This window comes from Geotrypetes seraphini, chromosome 5, assembly GCF_902459505.1.
Source record: "Geotrypetes seraphini chromosome 5, aGeoSer1.1, whole genome shotgun sequence".
Lineage (NCBI taxonomy): Eukaryota > Metazoa > Chordata > Amphibia > Gymnophiona > Dermophiidae > Geotrypetes > Geotrypetes seraphini.
In genome coordinates, this window is record NC_047088.1 from 144,015,916 (window position 1) to 144,039,295 (window position 23,380).

Consider the following 23,380-nt stretch of genomic DNA (forward strand, 5'->3'; position numbering starts at 1 on the left):
CAAGAATTTTGAACATTTGCTAAGAATTCTTAGTTGTATATGAAACAGGTCTAGATAACAACTTCCCAATTTTTGCCCAAGACGTTTCTATCTTGTTTCATTATCCAGGGAAACATCCAAATTATAGACTCACCCCCCCCCCCCTCACCCAACACTTTCTCTTACGTTTTGGTGAACAGTGGAGAAAAGTGTCTCAAATCTGATTTTTGAAATCACAACTTGAATGTTTTCTCATGAAAGAAGTCCATCTGATGCTTGTGCCACTTTTGAGAAGTTTTTCTGTTTTGAAAATAAGCACTATTGTCTAACTGGATAACAGATTTTATCTCTTTCATTTATGCCTAGATAGGCTTGACTCTAGAAGAGCATGTCATAGCTTGAGCCATTGGGGTATGAGTGGCACACCCAAGGTCAACCTCCATGGAAAAGATCTGCAAGGCTGTGACATGAACTTCTGTACACATATTCACATCTCATTATTGTTTGAAGAAGGATTCCCAATGCCACAGTAGGTTTGGTTAATCTGTCGTAAGGAATTCCTTTGAGGATAAGACTCCAGCATCATCCCTTCAGGGCCTAGTTTTATTAGTTCCAGATTGCCTTCATTTAAAAAAATGACAAAATGATTTGTTGCCAGCAAAAAACATGTTTGTGGTTGATTGTGGGCACTCTTTTTTTTTTCCAGTGTAATAAAATGAAATGCATTTTTGGATTTGTTTACCATTGTTGGCACCAGGAATATTTTTTTTCCACTATATAAATTTAACAAAAGCAGATCGAGATCAAGGGGTGGCCTCAGTGTAAGAACAATAGTGATTTACTACTTTACCACTTATGCAAAGATGCCAAGTTACCCAGTTCCAGGCTGGAGATGTTTGGTCAGTTTGGATTTCTGACCCACCCATTTTGGTGCATTACTGGACATGCATCACTTATTTTAAAGGTCAGGATGAGGCACTATGGCTTTGAGTTATAAGTTTAAATCCAAGACTGGCCAAAAATCTCCAGCCTGAAACTGGGTAACTTGTTATTTATGTGTATGACAAACACACGCTGCAAAATTTTAAGCAAAATGTAATGTGCATATTTATTTATTTAATTTCTTTTTTATCCCGTTCTCCCCAACGAGCTCTGAATGAATTATAGGTTAATATACATAATATACAGACAAAGGTTTACAATTTGCTAGACATACTATATACAATCTTTACTGCCTACTTTCTATATACAGAGTAATATACATTTCTTGTATTTTAATCATACGATAATATGTTTCTTTTGAAATCAGTATTCCCCAATCACTTTTGGCATTGCACATCAGACAACGGAGAAAAGGAAGAGAAATCAAAGCTGTAAAATCTAATGCCCATAAAATTAATCATCAGACCTGCAGGAATGCTGTATGTTGAGACTGATAAGAAGTCAGAGAGTGTTTCCGCTAGACTGCCTTATTATGGATCTGGCAAATGTTCCCTGTCAGAAGTACTGTTAACTTGAGCGTGATGTTGTACCTCCCAGACAGAGGCCTTGTCTTCACAAGCACAAGTCTTGCCCATTCTGCATCCACGAAGCCCTGAGCAGCAGATGCAAGGAAAGATGTCTTGTCCCCCTCCCCCCCATCCTCTTGTTTCTAGTTTATAAAATATTGCAGACAATGGTGTGAATGTCAAGCAGGGCTCTAATATTACTCCCATCCCTAGCTGTGTTGGTATCAGCCTCAGACACTATTTCATTAACGAGAGCAACAATGTTCCCCTTGTGGAGCCTTCAAAGGATCCTTATTATGCTTGAAGAACAAGCTATAGATGTTAAAATCAAAGTTGCTCTTCTGACTGAGATGTTTTCATCCTCTAAACAACTTCTAGTGCTTGGGGCTTATAAAGCAAAGTTGACAGACTGTTTACCCTAAACAGAAGTCACTATTGTATATTAAGCAGATCCACTTAATTTAAAAGAGAGCTAAGGGGAGAGCAGTTCTTCTTTTTTGCTTACAAATGTGACTTGATTCCGGGAAGGGGTAAAACACGGACCTCGCGGATCTAAACCCGTACGGCCTTAAAAATCTGAGGTCCGTGTCCGTGGCACTTGTAGTTTCTGTCGCTGACAGACCTTGATGAGATTTTTGCACTGACGGATCCGTCTCAGCATAGAGAGGGAAAAGTATTAGGATCCGTCAGCGCTAAAAATCTCTTCGAGGTCTGTCAGAGCCAGAGACTAGTGCTGGAGTTTGGAGACTTCTTTTCCTTAACGCACGTCCAAAACCTATGTCCCCACTCTCTTGGCTTCTGCTCTGCCGCTCCAGCACTAGTCTCTGGCTCTGACAGACCTCAAAGAGATTTTTAGCGCTGACGGATCCTAACACTTTTCCCTCCCTATGCTGAGACGGATCCGTCAGTGCAAAAATCTCATCAAGGTCTGTCAGCGACAGAAACTACAAGCGCCACGGACACGGACCGACACGGACCTCGGATTTTTAAGGCCGTACGGGCTTAGATCCACGAGGTCCGTCAGGTCCGTGAGTCCGCGTTTTACCCCTTCCCCTTGATTCCCTATATTTCAACCAGCAATTGGTCAAATTGCTTAGGACAATTATCACTTTTGCTGGTATTTGATTACTACTACTACTACTATTATTAATTAGCACCCTGGAAAGTCTTAACAGGGTTGACATTAGAAGGGTTGCACACAAGGAGTTGCCTTGGGCTCCCATACTACAGAGGACCTCAAATCTGTTTGAAGGTGAAGGAGAGTTCTGGGACTTCAGGGACTCCTTCCAAATTCTTCCCTTTTTCACACAGCGTAGGTTTCCTAAAAAACAAAACAAAGGATATGTCACTGTGGAGGGAATTTTGTGACAGTGTGCCTATATTTGGGTGCCTGAAGGTCGCCTAGTGTATAAAGGAAAGTAGGTGCTGTGTATACTGTATACAGTACATGTCTATATGGTTAAGCGCAAACACTTAAACCAGCTGTATGTTTTATAAAATAGTAATGTATAGTACCGGTACATTGCACCTCTGCCATGATCTGTTCAAACTATGCTCCTAGAAATGCTTACATATGATCTTGGTACTAAAGGGCAATTTTATAAAATAAGTCAAAATATTGTGTGATTGTGGCACCGAGGTACCCCCCCCATCTTCAAACTCAGCATGCACCCAAAAAGAGGGAGAAAAAGCCTCAGTATAGAAACAAAAGGTACAAATCAAAACTGCTTTTGATACTTTCACTGGCAAAAAACTCCCTCACAGAAAGCTCAGGTTTAGAAAAGTCACCCGGAGGCACGTTCAAGGACTTAGCTGACAAAAAAGACTTGAGCTCCAACACTGTCATGTCTTCTCCAATCTTCCCAATCTAGGCATAAAATAGCATTTACATCTAAAGAAGTGGAGTGGCTGGGTAGCCTAATGCCTAATGGTTCAAATCCTGCAGTGGCTCTTGTGAACTTGAGAAGTCACTTAAACCTCTTTTACCTCAGGTACAAACTTAAAGGCACCTTTACTAAAGATGAATGCATCAAATGCTGTGCATCCTATTTCATATCTAGGGGCCACATGGCATGCAGCACAGCATGCTAATGTCCCTTAGCATGTGCTAAGCTTAAGTAAAAAGACCTCTTAGTTTGGGCACCCTCCAAGGACAGAAAAATACTTACTCTACTTGAATGTACACTGCTACAAAAACTGTTGGACTTTATTATATTACCCCATAAGCAGCAAAAATGAATACTTTTAGCTCATTTTTGGGTCACTCTCATATCAACTCGGATCTGAACACTCTACGGTTTTTTTATTTATTTTATTTAAATGCATTTCTGATGTGCAGTATGCAGAAGTTTATAGCAAAAAACAAAGCAACATAGTCCTTCATTATAAACAAGATATGAGAAGATTAAACAGTGTTACTTACCGTTATTTTAAATTTATATTACTTTATTACCCTATCAAGCCTGAGCCAACAGTAGTTACCCCTTTATTTCCTGCTATTAAAACTATCTTTATTTATATGACAAAGGGCTTGGTTCAACACAAATGCTTTAAGTGTCTTCCTAAATGTCAACAGAGTCAATCATTCTCAATTCTTTTGGCTGTCTATTCCTTTCAGATCTGTCTGCTATTGAAAACACCAGACTATGAATTTCCAGCAAGGGGCACTGTCTGATCGATGAAATATGAAGTAATTGAGTACTCTTTTATATAAGCAAATGAGAGAGCCTGTAGATTTTTAAAACTGTACTGATATATTTCAACATGACCCCAAGAAGAGCATGATGAATCAGTATCAGCAGCTTATTCAATTTGTAATACAATTTCTCTGTTAACTCCTCTCAGGGTCATAAGACCTGCTGCATCTTCTTTGTTCCAGTTGTTCCTGGTGAACCTCTGCTCTGAGAGTCCTTCTTAGCAGACTCTTATAACCTTCTCCTACTGCTGGGCCATGATCTCCTTTAGAGAATGACACGGTGACGGTTTACCCGCGGCCACCGCATTTAAGCCGCGGGTCACCGCCGAAAACGGGGAAGAAAAATAGCAGTCGCTGCGGTGACGGGGACAAGGCCATTCACCGACCACGGAAACGGTGAACAGGTTTGTCCCCGCGGGCCAATGTACCCCCTTCTAGGAACCGCTATTTCACCGTGCTCCTCATTTGTCATTTCAACCCTTCCTGCCAATCGCAGCAGAAGGGTACCCAACCCCTCCTGCCGGTCCTCCCAATGGCCTCCCCTAAGATCGCCGGCAGGAGGGTACCCAAGCCCTCCTGCTGGACCCCCCCCAACGAACCCTCCCACCCCGGAACCCCCTTAGTCTTACTTTTCAAGTTGGACCGGAAAGCTCCTCGCTCGTCTGGCCAGCAGGCCTGCCTCCGTCCAAATGAGGCGGGCCCGCCCCTCCCCTCCCCTGCCTAACCCACAGGATCCTAGGGCCTGATTGGCCCAAGCACCTAAGGCCCCTCCTATAGCGGGAGTGGCTTTAGGTGCCTAGACCAATCAGGCCCTAGGATCCTGTGGGTTGGGCAGGGTAGGGGCGGGCCCGCCTCATTTGGACGGAGGCAGGCCTGCTGGCCAGACGAGCGAGGAGCTTTCCGGTCCAACTTGAAAAGTAAGACTAAGGGGGTTCCGGGGTGGGAGGGTTCGTTGGGGGGGGGGGTCCAGCAGGAGGGGTTGGGTACCCTCCTGCCGGCGATCTTAGGGGAGGCCATTGGGAGGCAGGGGAGGGGAGGGGAGGGGCGGGCCCGCCTCATTTGGACGGAGGCAGGCCTGCTGGCCAGACGAGCGAGGAGCTGTCCGGTCCAACTTGAAAAGTAAGACTAAGGGGGTTCCGGGGTGGGAGGGTTCGTTGGGGGGGGGTCCAGCAGGAGGGGTTGGGTACCCTCCTGCCGGCGATCTTAGGGGAGGCCATTGGGAGGACCGGCAGGAGGGGTTGGGTACCCTTCTGCTGCGATTGTCGGGAGGGCCGTTGGGGGGGTCTACAGGAGGGGTTGGGTGCCCTCCTGCCGTGATCGCTGGGGGGAGGGGAGACTTGCAGCCGTAGCCGCGGTCACTATGCTAATCACGGCAGCATTTAAAGTACATGTCGTGTTTGTTTTTGCATTGCTAGCCCCAGGGGTGGTGGAAGATTAGTGATTGAAAAACTGTATGAAAAATAACTATTTTAAATTTAGTGATCAAAATGTGTCAGTTTTGAGAATTTTTATTAATTAATTTTTTCTCTGCGTGTTTTGTTTTTGTATAGTTATTAACTAATATTTAACTAAGTTTTAAAGTTTTAAAGAATGTTTCCTTTATACGTAAATAAAGAAAAGTGAATGGGATTGCAGTGGCGGTGACGGGGCGGTGAATGGGGTGGCAGTGGCGGTGACGGGGCGGTGAAGAGGATGGTGAGACGGGGACGGGGCGGTGACGGGGTTGGTGAGACGGGGACGGGGCGGTGACGGGGATGGTGAGACGGGGACGGGGCGGTGACGGGGACCAATTTTTTCACCGTGTCATTCTCTAATCTCCTTATCAACCTCTTTGCTGGATTCTGGGAAGTCCCTGGCTCAGCTCAGCTCTTTTTCACCTTGGCTTCAGTCACAGTTCCTGGGTGAACAACACTCCACTGGTTTAGCTTCTCCTTTGCCTCCTCTGTGGTGCTTCTGGTCTTCAGCACATGGATTCCTCAGGTTCTGTTCTGTAACATAAAGTCTTTCTGGGCTTCTTACTTTTCTGTTTCCTATATTGTACTACAAGATCTTCTCACTTCTAGAGGAAACCAATTTTCAGACCTCTTCAGTATGATTTGGAGCAGGAACTTTTCTTCTTCCTGGATGAGATCTCTTTCTTGAACAAGACTTCTTTGATAAGAAACAAAGAATAGGAAATAACAAAGAAAAAATATATTCATAATCCTTCTTAGACCACAGTTTGGAGAAAGTAAGCTCAATCAGGATAAAATCCAAAAAAAGAAACTATTAAATCAGTAAGGCCTTAACATGATTAACCTCCCACTTATACAGTATTCCAAATGCAATCACTAGGAGGCTAGACTCTACCAGTCTTCATATCAAGTAGGAATCTCAGTTGTTCTAGTGGAGAAAAAACATATTTTAACCCCAAATATTGTACTCTACATTAACAAGGATATGTTCTCCCAATGCTTGAGTATCTTACTGCATGGCCCAAAACAACTTATTTATTTATTTAAAAATTTATATACCGCAAAAATACTATGGGGCTCATAATCGAAAGAGAAAAACATCCAAAAACTGGCCTAAGTCGGCACTTGGACGATCATAAACAAAAGATGTCCAAGCGCTGATAATCGAAATGGGTTTTGGCTGTGTTTACAAATGACCTAGGCCTTCCAAGTGCTGCTGAATGACCAGAGCTAAACAGGGCATTTCAGGAGGAGTGTCGAGGGCGGGATTTGGGCGGGACGTGGGCTGTGCTAGACTTAGTCGTACTGAATGCTAGATTTAGTCGTACTGAAAGTTTTACAACACAGCCTAGATGGAACTTGGATGTTGTGACTTAGGCCATTTAAAACAAGGCCTAAGTCACAAAAAACTATATAAAGTGACCAGATAAGCACTGCAAACACATAGTACAGACACCCACACTCTAACCCAGTGATCACCGCCCCCCCCCTAAAAATCGTAATCAAAACTTATCTGCCTCCAGAACATCAGCACCTGGCAGCCTGCCATTGGAAAGCCTAATAGAGCTGCACAGAGGCGGCTTAAGTCGTCTTAGGGGTGGGTTAGGGACCCATGGAGAGCAGGACCCAGGCCCATAAGCCACTGTAATCAATGCATTCATAGTGAAACACTCCCCCCAAAACCCCCAAAACCCTTTTGTACTGCCATATAAGTGGCTCCTGCGGCTATAAGGGCTATTGGGGTTGTAGACAGGTGGGTATAGTAGGTTTTGGTGGTGTTTTGGGGGCTTACCATGACCTATTTGGGAGCTGTAGTGAGATGTTTATGGGGGCACCCTTTTTGTGAAGTTCACAGCAGTGCCCTGTAAGGTACCCCACTATTCAGGTGCCATGTCTGGGTGTCCAGTCCATCACTTTGCTGAACCCTCCCACGTCCAACAGGGCTTATTCTAGGGGTTTTTGACTTGGATGAATATTTGGACGAAAATGTGGTATAAAGATGGATGATTTAGCAGCTTGGACGATCAGACGTATAGTAGACGATTTTCGGGAAAAAAAAATTTGGGGCGTATTTTTCGAAAATGTGTCCTAAGCTGTGTCTGACTCTGGACGACTTGCGACTTAGGTGAAAACAGACTTAGCCGTTTCTTTCGATTATGCCCCTCCACATGGTTTACAAAATTATATGCATACATATTAAAAATACTAAAACATTTTTCGACAGAACAAACACAATAAAACATTAACAGCTGCATTATTAAAACCTTTTTTCAACTTCATCCAACAAGATGGAAAGACAAATCCCATAAAAACATTTACAGTATTGTAAGGCTTCAGCAGCAAATAGCATTAGCACACAAAGGCATTAACAAATAATTGTGTTTTCAACATTTTGTTAAAATTCAGTCTCCCATTTGCTAAGCCGCTAAGTTGTATAAATTGATATATGGTTTTACAAATAAAAAACAAAAAACGGGTCTCAGAGACATTTGGAGCATTGAGATTAAGCATCAAATTTCTGCTTCTCAATGGCCATGAATTTGGTCTTGGAGAATTAGATGTACAGTGTCGGCATCTATGGGACAGACTTGGTTCTTTTTGTTGCATAGAGCTCTTTTGACCCCAGTACGTTTACAAAAGTTTGATAGCTCTAGATCTAATAAATGTTGGCACTGTAATCTAGAAGCAGGGACTTTGGATCATCTAATTTTTTATTGTCCTTGTATTAACGCCTTTTGGAAGTCAATTTGGTCTCAAATTAATTATTTTCTAGAAAATCCAGTTGCTCTGTCATATGATACAATTTTGTTTGGAACAATGATGAGAGCAAAGAGTCAAATTTCAGCAAATAATAATAAATTACTAATGATTATGACAGGAGTTGCCATTCAGAATATAACTAGAAATTGGAAAGATTATACAAGACTTAACTATATTTTTTGGTGGAATTCTATATGTTATATTTATAAAATGGAACGAATTCTTGCTATGCAAAAAGGAAATTATAACAAGTTTAAAAAAATTTGGGGGCCATTGATTGAATATTCGAATTATTAGACACTTTTTTTTTATAGAAGAATAATATGATATGGGATTGGGAGGGTATAATGTGTGAGATTCAAATAAAATGTTGATATGTGTGGAAGGGAAGGGGGGAGGGGGGATAATATAAGATTTAATATTATATGAATTATACAAGTGAATTGTATGAATATTGAATGATTATTGTATATTTGTTATGAGATATGAAAATGAATAAAGAATTGAAAAAAAAAAAAATTCAGTCTCCCATCACAAAATCGCAGAATACCAGGCAGCGCATTCCAAAGCTTGGCACCTGCCACAGACAGCCTTTTTGCCCCAAGCTTAACATGAGAGACTAACATCTTACCCTCCAAATTCAACTTCATGCCATTTTCAGATCTCAAACATTTTCTGGGTTGATAGATTTCAAAAAAATTCCTTTAGTGCCCTTGGGGAAATGTGATATCAGGTTTGCCATATGATTGAGAGAATCTTAAACTGTACTCTCTGCTGCATAGGTAACCACTACAGTTGTTTCAACATTGGGGTTATACGAGTCATTCTTGAAATCCCCAGTAATCAATCATGCTGCAGAGTTAACTAACATCTGCAGTGCCCTCATCTTCACTTTAGTAATTCCCCTATAAAGAGAATTGCAATAATCCACTCTACTTACCATGCGGTAGTAATCCATGCTTGCACCACACTACGGAAATCATAAGCTGGTAGCATAGGTTTTAATATATATAACAATTGTAATTGCAAATATCCTATCTGAATCATTTTCAATATTTGTTTTTCCATAGTCAAACAACTATCCAAACATACTCCCAATACCGTCATCTCTTTTTTGACTAACAGTTTCTCACCCATCACATCAACACTTTCTAACTCAAAGTTATCCCTTTGACTTTTCACCACCATTACCTCTGTTTTGTTAACATTTAATTTCAGATCATGTTCATCCATCCATCCCACAATCATTTCCATATATCGTTGCAAACATTGCTCAACAGTGAGTGCATTGCTCACCGGAAAAAAGAATAAAATATCATCAGCGTATATTCGGTATTGCACTCCCATCTCCTGAAACTTTGCCCCCAAAGTAGACATATAAATTTTAAACAGGATTGCAGAAAGAGCAGAACCCTGAGGTACTCCCCTTTTAACCTCCACAATTCTGGTAATTCTGGCAACCTCCTTACTCGCAAAGCTCTATCTTTTAGATATGATGCGAACCAATGTAAGACCTCCCCCGCTAAACCTAAATGCTTCAATTTCACCAGCAACTTATCCAAATTTATTGTGTCGAATTCACCTGATGCATCAAGTGATATCATAAGATATTTTTTCTGTTTATCAATTCCCTCTCGTAAAACCTCCATCACTGAGAGTAGCAACAATTCTACGCTATGTGCCTGACGGAACCCGAATTGAGATGCATCAAGGTAATTATTTTGTAATATGTATTCATTCAGTTGGTTTAACACTACTTTCTCAATCACTTTACCCAAAAAAGGTACAACAGAAAGGGAGCGGAAATTTTTCAAAATCCAATCCTTTTTTCTTTAGTATTGGGGTAACTGTAGATTCCTTCTTTCTTGAGCTTTCTTAGTGACATCAAGATAAATCCAAATCCTTTTTCCACAGAAAAGAGTTTGAAAATTATGAATAAAGAATCTCAATACCACATTCATATCCAGTACAAAACCAAATGAGACTAACAAAGTAGCCCATTCAGAGTCCGCTGACAAGGAGGTCTTGAGTTTATCTAAAATGTTGATCACTTCACCCTTTAGCTCTTGAGCCTCAATTCTAGTCTCTAAGACTCCCTTTTATCAAGACATGTTAGAGTTTATTTATCGCCGGTTGTTGCGGTAAAACCTCTGTTGCTCATAGAATTCCTATGAGTGTCAGAGCTTTTACCGCAGCAGCTAGCGATAAAAAACCCTAATGCGGCTTGATAAAAGGGAGCCTAAATTCTTTTTTTTTAAATGTTTTATTTTCAAGGCCTAAATTCTTTTTGATGATTTCTTTGTAGCAATATAGTAGATATGATTTAATGAAGGTATAGTTTCAGGAGAGAATTTCAACACCTCTATAAGATATTTCCTAAAAGCAATAGGTAGAAACCCCAGACATTTAGGGAAGTTCAAGAGATGAATATTCAGTCTATGATTATAATTCTCTATTTGCTGAATTCTTCTATAGAGAGTAATTTTATCTTTAACTAAGGCAAATGTTCAGCTCTACAGAAGCCGTTATTTACAGTTATTAGATTAGCCTAGAAACTTACATCGACTGGAAGAAAAAAAATAAAACAGAACCAATTAGCAGTAACCAAAGCAAAAAAGCCATTCTACGATAAGCTGATTAGCAAATCTAAAAATTCTTCCAAATGTCTCTTCAGAATCTACAACTCACTAATCTCCACAAAAGATATAATGGAAGATCTAGCATCACAGCAACCAGACATAGACAATCTAGCACATTACTTTCAAGAAAAAAATCAGAATTGTAAGAACGCATTCACATACCCAGCAGGTAACATAGATCATTACCCAACCAAAAACGAGGACAAAGGAATCCCAGCCAACAGAGGCTGGTCAAAATTCACTGCAGTTAGCACACAAGAGATCTCAAACTGGTTGAAGAGAATATTCAGAAAGCACCCCTACTTAGATATATGTCCAGCTAGCCTTCTATCTCATGCTCCCCCCCTAGCTTTCTGTCATGGTTAACAAATCAAATAAATAGATGCTTAGAAAATGGACTCTATCCCAAAACAATATCAACTATAGCATTGACACCCATACCCAAGAGAGAGAGATTTGCATACCAAGAAGGCAGTGCAGGCAAATCTCTCTCATGCATATTCATTGTGGATATCCAGAAAACCTGGCCTGCAAGTAGATCTCGAGGACCGGACTTGGGCAGCCCTGCTTTATCCTTTTGCTGTAAATGCCCTCTGTCCTCTCCCTTCCCAGCAGCATATTGTATAAGCACTATTAAACATGTATCTCTAAAACGTTATGATTGTATTGTTTCCACCTGTATGCCTGGAACAGGTTGCCTGAATCAATACATCATGCTCCATCCCTAGCAGTATTCAAATCCAAGCTAAAAACCCACTTTTTTGAAACTGCTTTCAACTCTTAACTACCACTTACTGCTGTCAGATACCTATATCCACTGTATCATTTACTTTACTATTATCTCACCAACCCTGAAATGTCCTGTCTAAATTAGATTGTAAGCTCTTCTGAGCAGGGACTGTCCATTAAAATGTTCAGTGCTTCGTACGCCTTTTAGCGCTATAGAAATAATAAATAGTAGTAGTAGAAGAATGTACTGCTACTCTTGTACGGACACCTAGTTCAGGGTCATTGGTCCCTGACTCAGCAGAAATGGTCCATAAATTGCTTGGAACTCAGAGCCATTTAGCTTGCGTTGCAGGATGTGGAACAGTTTCCCGGAAGAAAACCTGGGATAGGCAAGTGGGATCTCTTAGATAGAGGAAGAGATAATGGATACTGCGGATGGGCAGACTGGATGGGCCATTTGGCCTTTATCTACCATCATGTTTCTATCATAAGGCATATGGGGACAGACTTAAAGATCTCAATATGTGTACTTTAGAGGAAAGATTGGAGAGGTGAGATATGATACAGAAGTATAATTTCCTATGTGACATAAATGGGCATGAGGCAAATCTTTCATTTGAAAGGAACCTCCGGTGTAATCTAAGGAAATACTTTTTTACAGAAAGGTGCGTAGAACAGTTTCCCGGAAGAGGTGGTGGAGACAAAGACTGTCTGAATTCAAGAAAGCGTGGGATAGCCGCGTGGGATAGCCACGTGGGATCTCTTAGAGGAAGAGATAATGGTTACTGCAGCTGGGCAGACTGGATGGACCGCTTGGCCTTTATCTGCCATCATGTTTCTATAGGTCAGTTTTGCAAACCAAAAAACAACCCCCCCCATTCATATTGGTACTAAATTGAGAAGACCAACATTTAGAAAAAAAAAGCAGCTGCAGTAAGGCTTCATGAAAAGGTTACTGAACGCTGCCTGCCTTGTTGCTTTGAAGTGCAAAGCAGACTTTCCTAGCACATTTTCAAAAGATATTAGGCCACCTTATCATCAAAAAGATCTATGGGGTGAAACATCTTGGGCGAACTTCCAGTTTTCACAGGAACAGTTCATTTGCATTCTGCATTGACAAGATGAGACCTTTGTGTAAGTGCACTTCATAATTCTGAGTGCGTAAGAAAATATGCTCTTGGATTTATTTTATCCTCCTTCAATCGCTGTATAATTTGATGTCCTTTACTTCATGTTAATTGATGCACAGGTCTGTCAATATTCCTTCTGCCTGGAACTGAAAACTGAAAATCCCCCTTTCATTTAAATAATATTCGGCATTACTTTGGCTTTGGCACTTCTTAACACATTTAGAAAGTCATTTACTAATGGCTAATGTATGTTAATGACATTTTAGCACTTAACCATATGCTACATGGCTGATTTTATTCCTGTGAGCCCTGGGGCAGGTAGTGTTGGTAGATAACCCCTTACATTTGTAAATACATAGTGGAATAAACATTCTGTCATCTGACTGTCTTTTACTTTTACGGATGCAATTTTATCAAGTCATTTTAGCATGTACGTAGCGATATGTGTATTACATGGCCCTTATTATATGATGTCAAGACAAAACCAGGAGTAAAGCCTACACACAAAAGTCAAGAGCCAATAAACAACAGTGGAGGTCCAGCAGATAGTTGGTGTGCAATTTAATTCGTCAAATCACAAAGTCTTATGCGGTGGCTCGACACGCACATGCTTCAGCCTCTATGGCCTACCTCAAGAGCCTAAAAAATCTTTGAATACCAAAAATGTAATTGTTTATGTGAAATAGATAGTGACTGATCACAAACACTGTTTTGCTGAGTCCTACATTCTTTATCTCTGGCACGGTCCCACATGGCTTGGTTGGAACTCAAAGGAGAAACAGCTTCCATCCAAGCCATGTGGGACCATTGCCAGAGATAAAGAATGTAGGAGTGTTTAGGGGGGAGGGTTATTCGAGTGGGCAGACTTGTTGGGCCGATGGCCCTTTTCTGCCGTCATACTCTATGTTTCTATGACTCAGCAAAACAGTGTTTGTGATCAATCACTATCAATTTCACATAAACAATTACGTTTTTGGCATTCAAAGATGTTTTAGGCTCCTGAGGCAGGCCGTAGAGGCCAAAACATGTGTGTGTTGAGCCACTGCATAAAACATTGTGATTTGATGAATAAAATTGCACGCTAACTATCTTCTGGACCTCCACTGTTGTTTGTTGGTTCTTATAATATGGTGTCATGCATAGAAATACACATACATAAATGTACAGCGCTATATAAATGATAAATAGAAGTGGTAGTAATGCACATAGTTAACTGAAGGTACTGCCAGGGACTCGGTCTGGGTGGAGTGCAGGTAGAGTTCATAAGCATGCACACTGCCAAATGCTTTCATCAATGTGTGCATTTGCAAATTTATATACGAACTTAAGTGGAAGTAAGGAAGAAGTAGGGAACTACAGGCTGGTAAGTCTGACTTCTGAGGTAAGTAAATTAATGGAAATGCTTTTGAAACAGAGAATAGTGATGTCTCTGGATTCCAGGGGATTATCTGACCTGAGGCAACATGGATTCACTAGAGGCAGGTCTTATCAGACAAATTTGGTCAATTTCTTTGACTGGATGATCAGAGAACTGGGTAGAGGGAGTGCGCTAGATTTGGTATGTTTAGATTTCAGCAAAGCCTTTTGACAGTGTACCACACAGGGATCTAATAGCTGAGTGCCCTTGGGATGGGTCCCAAAGTGACAGACTGGGTGAGGAACTGGTTGAATGGAAGGCGACAGAGGGTAGTGGTCAATGGAAATAATTCTGAGGAAAGGGATATTACCAGTGGTGTGCCTCAAGGTTTGGTTCTTGGACCTGTACTTTTTAACATTTTTGTAAGCAATAGTGTTGAAGGGCTGACTAGTAAGATTTGCTAGTCAGCAAAATCTGCAATAGAGTAGACACCCCTGAAACTTGAAGAATAGTCTGACATTTGGCAGCTAAGATTTAATGCTAAAAAATGTAAGGTCATGCATTTGAGCTGCAAAAACCTGAGGGAATGGTACAGTTTAGGGGGTGAAGATCTTTTGTGCACAAAAGAGGAGTGGGACTTGGGATTTTCTTAAAGTGGTCAGGAATAACTTTTTACAATCCCAATACTTCCACATGTAAACCAACATCAGTGCAGCTAATTCATATAAGCATTTATATACTATTCAGATATCCAAGCCCTTTATTTATAGTCTCTTAGACCTTTAACTGTTTCAAATTCAGCATTTCCAAAAAAACCTTTGTACCTCTCTCAGTTCTGATTGCCAACACTGTGGGGCCTTTTTACTAAGGCGCGCTAGCTGTTTTTGTGCGCACTAAACGCTAACGTGTCCATTACAGTCTTTGTATAAAAATAAGCAAAATATATATCTGGCTTATAAAGTAATTAAAGTGTTCACATACACTCAGAATTGACCAAGAGCATTAGCTCCTATAGCATTAGCTCCTATAGCCAAACCCACCGCTCCATCACTGTGTATGACTTATTTTGAAAAAGAGCTTGAAATGAACATACTGTTCAAATGCTCAACTAATTTTCAATGGCAAAAGAGAGAAAGAAGTTCCCACTTAGCTTTCAATTGTGTCAGCAGGTCCCGACATGGACCATGTTTCGAAATTCTTTCTCAATGGACCCAGAGGGTGATGTAAACTGCTCGAAATGCCAAGGAAATAAGAGTAGTGTGATACGGGCAAAACACCTTGTAATCTGTGAATTAAAGTATAAAATGTCACTCACGTGTGATTGCACAACAACCATTATTAAAGAGAAAATCTATAATACAACTCTTCAAAAGGCAACACAGGAAAAAGTTAGAAAGGGTACTAGCCATATACATAACGTAACTTTACTTCACTGCTTCATTCATATGACGGCTGTAGAGCCGCCGAGTAAACTGCTGGCTTAAATACCAAAGGTAAATGTGCTGACATATTCCCAAGAAAGGAGGGGCTACGCACAGCTCAGCTGAGCCTGATCAGACTGTCAGAGAGTGAATAGTAAAACCCGGAACTGGACTTAACTGCAGGAGAACTACAAAAAAGCTTGCCATTCTGTTTCACTATTCAAGCCTTCAGGATGTAAAGTGTGCAATTTAAGGATTAGATGTTCCTTAAACCATAAGGTACGGGAAAGATCCCCTCCTCGTGAGAGTTTGGGGGCTTCTACTACTGAAAAAAGGAAATCTGCAATGGTATGTTGCTTGTCCACCCAATGTTGCACTAAAGGTGCTTCCAATTTTTTGGTGCGGATCTTACTTAGATGTTCGGCAATCCTAAGTTTGATACTATGGGACGTCTGACCAATATAAAGTAACAGGCAGGGACACTGGACTATTTATACAACCCCCTGGGTCTCGCAATTGGTGGACATATGGAGAGCTTGAAAGTTGAAATCTAAGTGGGAACTTCTTTCTCTCTTTTGCCATTGAAAATTAGTTGAGCATTTGAACAGTATGTTCATTTCAAGCTCTTTTTCAAAATAAGTCATACACAGTGATGGGGCGGTGGGTTTGGCTATAGGAGCTAATGCTCTTGGTCAAATTTCACAATTCTGAGTGTATGTGAACACTTTACTTACTTTATAAGCCAGATATATATTTTGCTTATTTGTATACTGAGAAGTCTTATCCAGTTATACAATATTACATTGACTTCTTTGCCCTTTAAGCTACGACAACACACACCCTCTACTATATTCAGTGTGACTTAGTCTGCATTATAGTCTATTAGTCTATGGACACGTAAGTGTTTAGCGTGCACTAAAACGGCTAGCGCACCTTGTAAAAGGACCCCAGAATCTGTCGATTCCTCTCAAGTTTCATAGCATAGTCACTAGGTGGGCAAGGATATGTATCTAGATCCCCCCTCTCCTTTCCAATCCCCCCTTGCCTAGTCCCCAAGTTCTCACCCAATCTGTGTAAGCTCTTGAGGGTAGGTGGATGCTGTCCTTCTTGGCTGGTGGGCCTAACCTTGTGGTGGCCTCCTGGTGGTTATCCTTTAGCTCTTAGGGTCCTTGTCCTCCCAAGAGCACTCCACCTTTGCCGTTAGTCTCCATGGAGTCTTCTCTCTTGTTAGGCCACTGGTGATGATTGCACCTTGGCGATCTGGTGCTGCCAAATCACTCTTCAGTAGCTTTTCCCTCCTTCGAGAGAATCAGCTGGGGGAGCTCCCTGCTGGGGTCCCAGTTACCAACCCTCAACAGTGCTCGGCAACCACCAGTAACAGTGCTCCCTCTAGAGGGCTGCCTCTGCTCTTCTCAGCCTTCAGTCACTGATATTGCTTCCATAGTCCCTTTTCTTTTGCCCTGAGCTTATTTCCCAAGGGCAGCTGGTCTTCTGCCCTGAGCTCCCTGCTCTCAAGGGCTGCCAATCTGTTTCTTTACGAGTGCCCCTAGTGGTATATCTCTGCTGGTAAACAGCATACCAGCTCTAAAAAGAGCTCTGTGTCAGTTAGTGATAAGAGTTTCCCATCTAGAGAACTACCTCCCAAATGAGCATAATGCACAGATATGACTCTATGCCACATGTGTCAAACACAAGACCCAAGGGCCGAATCCGGCCCACCTGGCCTTTTTATGTGGTCCACGACAATGCTTCTGAACTTTCCCTTCTCAGAGCCCAGCATGTCCTCCTGCGCCTGTCCGACGTCATGGTCATGCTGGAAAATCTGCCGGATTTGGCAGTGTTGTCCTTGGCTCCCCCTCCTGCCTTCCATCCATGGCGGTCCACCCAGGCGGAAACAGGAAGTTACGCATCATTGGATACAGACCGCAGCAGGCGAAAAGTAGAAGGAGGAGCCACGTATAACACTCCTGAATCACTGAGGCCGGCAGATTCCTCGGCTTTGCGGCGCTGGAGGGAAAGACATGCCGGGCTGTAAGGATAGAGGGACCAGCGTTGGAGGGAAAGGCAAGCTGGGCTGTAAGGAGAGAGGGATTGGCGCTGGAGGGAAAGGCATGCTAGGCTGTAAGGAGAGAGGACCGGTGCTGGAGGGAAAGGCAAGCTGGGCTATAAGGAGAGAGGGATCGGCGCTGGAGGGAAAGGCATGCTGGGCTGTAAGGAGAGAGGGACCGGCGCTGGAGGGAAAGGCAAGCTGGGCTGTAAGGAGAGAGGGATCGGCGCTGGAGGGAAAGGCATGCTGGGCTGTAAGGAGAGAAGGACCGGCACTGGAGGGAAAGGCAATCTGGGCAGTGAGGAGAGCGAGATGAAGGTAGAGAGGTTGGACCTGGGGTAGTGTGGAGAAAGAAGGAAAAAATACTTGAAGAGAACTGTTGGGAAGAGAAAGGGAGAAATGGTGGACCTGGGGGAGGGAGGGAGGCAGGCAGACAGGGGGAGAGATGAGATGGGATGCAGTTGAGAAGAGAAAGGGAGAGAAGTTGGATCTGGAGATGGAAGGGAGGGAGGGAGAAATGTTAGGCCTGGGGTGGAAGGGAGAGAGAGATGCATCATTCCTTTTTTTTTGTTTCCATCTCATTGTTCAGCATCAAGGAGGGAGGAGAGAAGTACAACAGAAAAGGGAGGGAGCAAAATGTTGGATCGAGGAGAGACAGAAGGAAATAGGAGACTGGGAAAGGAGTGCGATGGGAAATGGGACAGCTACAGAATAAGAGAAGATGGAAAATTGATAAGTAGCTGAAAATTTAAAAAGGAGAAGGATGAGAAAGAGGGCAAGATTTGAGTGGACAGAGGCAGAAAAGAAAAAAGGAGAAAAGTTTAAAGGGAAAAATCAATATGTTGGAGACAAGAGAGAAAAGGAGAAAAAAAATGGACAGCAGACACTGGAAAGAAAATTAGAAGATAGACAAAATCAGAAAGAGAAACTGTGACTAAAAGCAAAATGACCAGACAACAATAGGTAGAAAAAATAATTTTATTTTCTATTTTGTGATTACAATATGTCAAATTTGAAATGTGTATCCTGCCAGAGCTGGTGTTAGACAGCAAGTGTGAACTAGGACCTAAAAGAGAGTAAAAGTCTTTTTTATTTATTTTGTAGCCGGCGTGGGGTTGGAGAGGTTGCATCCCTATACTTCTACTAAGACTAACCCCCCTCCTTTGCTGGAGCGCAGTGTGAGTTTTGGCGTTAGCAGCAGTGTTTGATCTGACGCTCACAGAAGTCATGTGAGCATCGGAGCTGCCACCGGCTCAGAGGCCCAAGCTATGCATCAGCAAAGGAGGGGGGTAAGTATCTTAATAAAAAATCTGGTCCACAACTTAGCCTGTATTTTAGATTTCATTCCCTTATGTGATTTGAATTTGACACCCCCTGCTCTGTGTAGTACATGATCATGAAATCTAGACTCTTCAGAACTAATTTCCAACAACTTAGGTTTGTCTCCCCACTATTTTTTCCCTTCTTTAAAAACTCATGGGAAATGGATTTCCACTTCCCCTATTCTGATTCAGCTCTCTCAGTTCATATCCCCATATTCATTTAAACCCACAAGCTTTATTCCTACTCATGAAATAATCTCTTAAAATGCATATTTCATTCAAGTGTCTGAATGTTCATCCCTCAGTGCATAATTTGCATATGGAGTTACCCACCCCTCTGCATACTCAGCCATGTAACTTTCATAACTTTGATACAATTCTCCTGCAGCCAGCTAAATGGTAGACAGAAGCCCCTTTTTTCAGTTTTAACACAGATACCCAATTTTGGACCAAAAATGGAGGTCCCAGTTTATATTCAAGCCAGTGCCCAGCGCCCATCCGGCCTCCACCCAGACTTATTGCAGGCCTCTGCCATGCCGCCAGGATCTGCACCCTATCCCCCCCATCTGCCCTGTTTATCGTACCTCCTCTGCCACTGGAATCCCTGGTGGTCCAGAGGTGTAGCAAGCAGGAGCAAGCTATCCGCACTCCTGCCCTGATGCTAACCCGGTCGGTTGAGGCTTCAGCCGCTGAGCAATACCAAGAAGGAGTGTGCTTTGGTGCTGCTGCTAGGCACTGAGCGGCTTCCTGAATGGCTCCTGCAAATTATTGCTGGAGCGCTGGGTGCAGAGTCTGACAGGGTGTTAGAGGAGGGAGGGAAGGGGGCTGTGTGCAGTGACTGGCAGGAAAGAGCTGAGTACAGAGCCTGACGAGGGATGGAGGGAGGGGCGCTGGGTGCAGAGCCTGTCAGAGGAGGGAGGGAAGGGGGCTGGGTGCAGAACCTGACAGGGGATAGAGGAAAGGGGGCTGGGTGAAGAGCCTGATAGGGGAGAGAGGGGGTGCTGGGTACAGATCCTGGCAGGGCACTTGAATATTAAGCCGCCTGACATATTCAAATCAACCATTTTTCCTCCTTTTGGGGGGTAAAAATGGGAGTCTCGACTTATATTCAGATCGACTTATATTTGAGTATGTACGGTAAATGCTGATTTTAAACCCACTCTTTACAAACACTTATTTTCAAGCTTTCAGAAACCCACCCCATGAGATGTTTCATATACTTTGGAGGAAAGGTGGGAGAGGGGAGATATGCAGAGCCGGCTTTAGGGGGGAGCAAACAGACCCCACAGCTACAGGGGACCCCCAACTGCCTGGTGAGATGAGGTAAGATTCCCTCCCTTCGAATCATTTACTGCTCTCTCTACCACTGCTGCCAAAGCCAGTAAACAAATTTAACACATGCCGTGGGGGCCAGAGCTGAACGAGCATCGGTGTTTTCTCCGGCCTCTGATAAAAGGTTCTACAGCTGCCTGATTAAAGGAGCCCTATGAGAGGGATGTGTGATCACAACCCATACCTCCCTGCTGCCTCTGGATCAGAGTCTCTAGGTATAAGGAAGGAGCTGCCTCCTGATTGGCAATTGGGTGAAATGATCACTTAGCAAATGGAGAGGCGTGGCGCAGTATTGGGACCCTAATGGGCGGGACCCAGCATTCAGATTGGCTGCCTTGTGGTCAACCAGCAAAGCGCGGCGAGTGGGCAGTTGCATAGGGCAGGGCTCGGCCTTGTGATTGGCCGTTTGATGGATTGTAGACATGTAGCGGAGCTTGAAAGCGCAGCTCTGAACTGTCTCATGAGCTGTCGGCTGCAAGCACTCTTTGTGTGCGGGGATGGGGAATGGGGTAGGGTGGAAGACCGGGCCCGTGAGCGGAGGAGCCTTGCGGTGCAGCCCCCCCAGGAACTCAGAACAGCCCTGCACCCGATGCACTGAGGCCAGAAACGTTGGATGCCCCGTTGTCTATCCCCCTCCCCCACTTAGCACCTTCAGCCCCGGCTTGCTGCGGAAGTGGCCAGAGGGTGGGCAGGCGTGGACTCGCCTGGTGAAGACAGAATGAACCAGGGTAGCCCCAGCACTGACTACATGATGTGCAGTAACTGTAAGAAACTTCTCCATCTGCAAGGGCAAGGTATCCTTCTCCTGGGAACTGGGGTGGGGAGGGGGGAATGGGGTGCATCAGAGTTCCAGCTCCTCCTCCCCTGGGGTCTGCATACAGGCAGCATAGGCTGGTCATTCTCGTGGAAAAGATGAAATGCAACAATCTAGATGTCAATATTTATATGCATATCTACATTGACACATGCAATAGGGTCTTGCAAACCGTTCAACTTATAGACACAGCGGCAGCGGCTGGAGAGAGTTGAAGGAAGGGAAGTCTACCTCGCCTCTCCAGGTCATTAATGGCCCCTTGTAGCTATGGGGCTCAGGAGGAAGAGATGAAAATAAGTTGATAATAAGGTGAGTGAGGGGAGGAGAGATGGGACTGGAGGAGGGCTCCTTACTACTGGTGGCTTGTCAAGCGCTCCTTAAACTTCTGGGCTGGCAGTGGGACATGTTAGCAGGAGCCCATTTGCTCCAGCAGTGACAGCTTCCTTCTTCTACCAGCGGAACTACTGGGGCAGAGATGGGGAGGTAGCTGGAACTAGGACCCCAAAGATACTTGAAAGGGGAGTAGCTGACTCAGGAGAGAGCTAATGAATATGCATGAGACGCAAATTGGTTTCATGCATATGCATTGAGCTTACTCTAAATACCAGTCCACTTGGGTCATGATGGGGGAAAAGGAAAAAAGAGTGGGGCAGGAGTATTGGGAAAGAGACAGTTGATGCTGAACATAGGGAGTGGGTGAGACAGGGTAATGCTGAGGATGAGAGACAAAATGGCATTGTAGATGGGGAAAGAAATAGAGAAGATGTTGGATTGTAAGAGAGGGAGAGACAGAGGAAATCCTGGATGGCTGTAGACGAAAAGGGGGAGGGGGAGAAGAGATTCTGGATGAAATGGGGGGGGAGACATGGAATAGAAAAGGGGCAATACTGACTGGAAGAGAGAGGGGAAATGGAGGGTAGGGGGAGACTCTGGTTGGAAGGAAGAGAGAGAGAAGAAAGAGACGCTGAATGGAATAGGACAGAGATAGTGAAATTTTGAGAAATATGAGGAAGATGAAGGGGATGTCCAGGGTGAGGGAAAGAGATGGAGATGTTTTAGGTAGATGTAGTAAAAACAGGGAAATTTAAGGATTGTGTAGCAGTAATGAAATCCAAACAGAAAGGCAAAAAAAAAAAATAAACGGAAGAAACGGAAAGGAAAAAAGATCAGTGCTGGAGATAGATGTAATGGAGGAAGTGAAGACAGGAGAAGAGAGAATGACAAATGGATAGGAAACCCTGGCAAGATAGAGTTAAGAGAAGACCGAGGAAGGCAGAAACTGGAGACTGGAATCAACACGATTAGAAAAATTCTCACTAGATCACTACTTATTGTTCAGTACTGTTGCATTTTGTATTGCTTGCAGTTGTATTATCCATGTTGCAATTGCTAATAAATATACATATATAAAAAAGAAAAATTAAATGACCAGACCAACATCATGTAGGGTCAAAGCTGTGCTATTCTGCTCTAAAGGTTAATAGATAAAAATACAACATATGTAGACAAAAATGAAATGGAACCCTTAAGAAGCCACACACTGCACAGAATACACCACAAATAGAGAAATAGTGACTTATTTATTTATTTTATTTCTTCCATTTGTGCGTCGCACATACCTATACAAGCTCTAGGTGACATTACAGAGGAAGGGGTTAGAAGAGGGTAGGGAGGACTATGGAGGGCAGGAAGGAGTGGATAGGAGAGAAGCATGTAGAATATTTCATAGAAATTCCTAACTTTATAGATAGCAGCATCTAAATGACTTAAAGGATTATGTAAAAAGGAATAGAAGTGAGGAACCGTTAGACAATAGAATTCAGTTAATAAAATAAAAAGAATAGGGATAAAAACAATGGAATAAAATTTAAAATCTTATAAAATCGGAGGTTTGTATGTGTGTATGTATGTGTGTATGTGCCGCGATCACGCAAAAACGGCTTGACCGATTTGAACGAAACTTGGTATGCAGATCCCTCACTACCTGGGATGATATGTTCTGGGGGTCTCGCGGCCCACCTGCACACGTGGGCGGAGCTACAAACATAAAATCAGATTTCACCCATTCATGTCAATGGAAAAAATGTAAAAAGCTGCCATTCTCACAGTAATTCAAAAACGGCTTGACCGATTTGAACGAAACTTGGTATGCAGATCCCTCACTACCTGGGGTGATATGTTCTGGGGGTCTCG